We start from the raw sequence: 4,533 nt of genomic DNA on the forward strand, positions 1-4,533 counted from the left end.
GCCTCACAGCAACAGTCAACAACATCCAAGTGCCAACAAAGTGGAGTGTTGCATGAAGCGCCTTTCCTGAGCGTCCTGAGCGGAGTGCGAATAACTCCTTAGGCAGAATCTGGTGGAAATCCCTGGTTACGCACAAGCAAAACAAAAACTGAAGAGTAACACTGCCAAACGTGCCTCGGTATTCAAAAATGCACACAACCCTCAGGCTTCAGAACAAAGAGGTGGCATACAGGAGATTCAGAAAGTTCAACCTGGAATAATAATAATAATAAGGAAGACGAAGAAGAAAAAAAAAAACAAAAAAAAAAAAACGCAGCAAAGACTGTTGTCTGTCCCGAAAATGGGTCACACTTCTGATATCTGCAGATCAAAATTAAAATGTGATTTCTGCCATAAAAAAAAATATGCACACACTAGCAGACTGTCGTATTGCTGAGGAGTAACATAAATATTTCTTCTCATTATTACTTAGCGAACAAACTAACCAGACAACAACTCTACTTTTCAAAGTAAGTTGGTATAATCTGTAGTCCCTCTACTCCTTTTCCTCACTACAGCGCGGGATACTACAGAGGCTTACATGGGCCAAGGCTACCAATATCCTCACCATGCGGGGTTGCCAACAAATCTTAACCCTTCTTTCGGCTAATGTCAACGGCCTTCGCACCAACATAGGAGAGTTAAATCTCACAACACTGCCTGAGAAGCCTGACATCATAGCATGTGCAGAGACGTTCCTTGATAGCCAAGGGAGAATGTAAAATCTCTGGATATAGTTAATGGGAACGCAGAGAACATGTCGGTGGACAAAGAGGTGAAGTGGCAATATGCTCAAAAGACGATCTTGAAATAACGTTTTTTTTCAGATTATAATTGCAAGGAAACAATAAATCCTTTTGTGGGAGTTTGTATAGCCCTCGGTGGCAAGGTAGTATTCCGAATATATTTTCTCATACGAACTTGGATAACCTAATGCTGCATTACAAGGGTTCCAATGTAATAGTATTGAGTGACTGGAATCAGCACCTTGTGTAAAATGCTTTTGCTATGTTTCTAAATATGTATAAGCTGCATAATTAAGTAGACTTTCCTACACGAATCGGGTTCATCCCTGGGCCCAGTCATATTTGATATTCCCAGTTTACTTAGCTGTAAACCTCTCAGTACTGTTCTCACTCGCTTTGTCATTGACGTGGGTGAGGATAACAGAAATGCCACTCTTTGGCTGTGGAAAAGAACTAACTGGGAGACTGCCGAAGCAAATCTGCAGAACACATAGAGACTGGGACATACTGCTGCAGAGTGGTATTGCTGATGAGGTAACAGACTGACAAATTCCTGGACATTCAGAAAAAATATGTTCCTCATCGGAGTTCACTTGAAAAGCCTCACGGCCCACTCTAGTTTTGTCATCAAAGTCGCAATGCAGCAAAAGCAAAGTATGAATTCTGGAGAAAATTCACTCTTACAAAGACGGGTCTACAGGCACCAGTAGCAAGGGAAAAGCAGAGACCCTTGCTTCACATTTTGCCAAAAATTAGTCTTGGACCCCTGCAGTCCTGCTCCCCTTCTTCTGCAACGAACCAGCAAGAAACTGTCTTGCTTTAACATCCAAGTATCAAATGTTCAGAGTATTCTTGCAAAACTTAATGTGAATAAAGCCACTGGTCAGACGGAATTAGCCACATCTCCGTGCGTGTGCTCCTGAAGTGGCCCTTATTCATTTATATATATATATATATATATATATATATATACACACACACACACTCACACAAATATATATATATACATATATATATATATATATATATATGTTGGTATATATATTTTATATACATATTATATACACAGATATATATATAAATATATTATATATACAGATAGATAGATATATACATACACACAAACACACACACACACACACACATATATATATATATATATATATATATGAAATATGTATATATATAAAATATGTGTATATATATATATATGTATATACATTACCTAAACAACTACTCCCCTGGGGAAGAATCGGCCACCCCAGTACAAATATCCAGTCAACTACATGATCTCAACATGGCGTCAAGTATGGCTATTTTATGTGCACACACGCACACACACACATATATGTGTGTGTGTGTGTGTGTGTGTGTGTGTGTGTGTGTGTGTGTGTGTGTGTGTGTGTGTGTGTGTGCATATATACATACATATATATAAATATATATATACATATATACATATATGTATATATATACATATACATATCATATTTTTGTATATATATTATATATGAGTGTATATATATATATATATATATATATATATATGTACACAATATATCCACACACATACACGCACATAAAATAGCCAAACTGACAATACGAATTCGCGAGCAAATTACAAACACAAATCCCGTAACAACATATGTTGCTGACGGTATGAACTTCTTTGTGCCTCTCCAGCGCTATCGATTCCCATTAATTGAGACGACCTTGATTACGCTCAATAATCTTCATACGAGTTTGGGTTTTTCTCTCGATAGATACTCTTTGATCGGCTTCTGCTTGTCGAGAACGCAATAACATGGGGTTGGAAGCCTTGCCTCGCGGCCTTCAGGGAATGGCCGGGGCGTGTCACTAAGGGGGGATATATTATTGGATGTTGTTGATGTACTGGGGTGTATTTCCAAGGGCAATTATTCATGGGGTGAAGCATTCTGGCGCGTGCACACACACACACACACACACACACACACACACACACACACACACACACACACACACACACACACACACACACACACACACACACACACACCTGACAGCAACAACCTAGTTTCAGACAAGGAATATAAAATTAGAGGGAGCAACAGTTAGAATTGAGGCTCACGAAGCCAAGGTAGGGAACCTGGTATGAGAATGTTTAGGAATACGCGAAAAAGTGTGAGCGAAAGGATGGACAATTCGCACAATGCAAACATACAGATGATAAGTCTGTCAGGGAGATAAAAGAACTGAAAAGATTGAAGAACTAGAAACCAAGATGAGAAACGGAAAGGAAGGAAAGGAATTACAGGAGAAAGTCGAGAAAATAATCAAAGTACAGGATATTGTTAAGCAGACAAAGTGAAATAAAGGAACAGGCAAACAATAATTGAAGTCACAATGCAAATCTAACTGATGCAAACAAGGATATGTTAGGAGATGAAGAAAAAAACAGAATATGGCAGTAAATACAATGAGGACAAGAACTTGGCTGTCGATATCCACAAGGCTATCATTCCCGAATTCTCAGAGTGGAATATCGTAGTTCAATAGGAGGTTGGGGTTATTCGAAAAAGACAATAACTTCTCTTTAAAAGTGACAAACAAATGGTTACCGATTCGGAAAGAAAGCTCAGACTCGTGGCCATCCATGAAGAATATTTAAATAAGAGAAAATATGACAAACGATAACTAAGAACTACTACAGAAAACACTGGAAGAAGAGTAAGAATGACCAAAGGACTGAGGAAGAAAGTAAACTTACTCGTTAGGAAGGTGAGAGGTCTCCAAGCAAGACAAGTCCACTATTGTAAGACATTAGCTTTACGATCTAGAGGAATACCATAAGATTAGCTGAAAATAATTTACACAAATGCAGACGGTATAGTTTCGAAGTTACTAGGACTAGATACAACAGTTGGAATGGATAAACCAAATCCAAACTCCAAGGAAAAATAGGGTAAATGGAAACGAAAGAGGGGTGGCAATATTGCCTAGGTAAGAAATCTTTATCATGGAGTTAGAAACTAAACAAGACCCAATCGCGAAACTTAAGGCAACTGAGAAGCAAATGGGTTAAGCAATTACAACCACAGTGTAATACCCCCTCATACTCGGTGTGGTCACAAAAAAATTCCCAAAATCTAATTCAAGAAACCCCAAAGAGCCTGGAAGAAATGCTACAACTTTGAGAAACTAATGCAGCAAAAATCCTTGTAACAGAGGATTTTGTTGGCATAAATGACAAGGAAAGTTTCGATCCCACGGCACAACCAGATTCGTGGAGTGCAGAACTACTAGAAATCATAGATAAGTATTGCCTTTTACAATTTATGAGGCTAGAGCAGGGCGTCTACGCTTGATATTCACAAAAAAATAACGACGATATTAAGGATATGGAGTACTGTTCAGTAGGAAATAAAAAACATGTAATCATTAAACTGAAAGACTTTCTACAGCAGAAAACCGAAGTAAGAAATGCCGAAAAGTTATCTAATAGAAAAATACAAGAAAATGAGAGAAGTAGCTTTTATGAAAAATGATCAGAGGACATAGATCTCCAGCCGCGTGTGAGAGATAAAACAGGAAGAAATTAATACTCCCAAACTATAAGAGAAGCGAAAGTAGACTCTGAAAAGCATATAATCAACAAATGTGTAAATTCAACTAAGCTCTTCCTTAACAACAAATAATACTATTAAAACAGAGATGACCCCTTTCCAATACACGTTACGAGGGTCAGTATTAAACACAACAGATGGGG

Source organism: Penaeus chinensis, chromosome 27 (genome assembly GCF_019202785.1).
Source record: "Penaeus chinensis breed Huanghai No. 1 chromosome 27, ASM1920278v2, whole genome shotgun sequence".
NCBI lineage: Eukaryota > Metazoa > Arthropoda > Malacostraca > Decapoda > Penaeidae > Penaeus > Penaeus chinensis.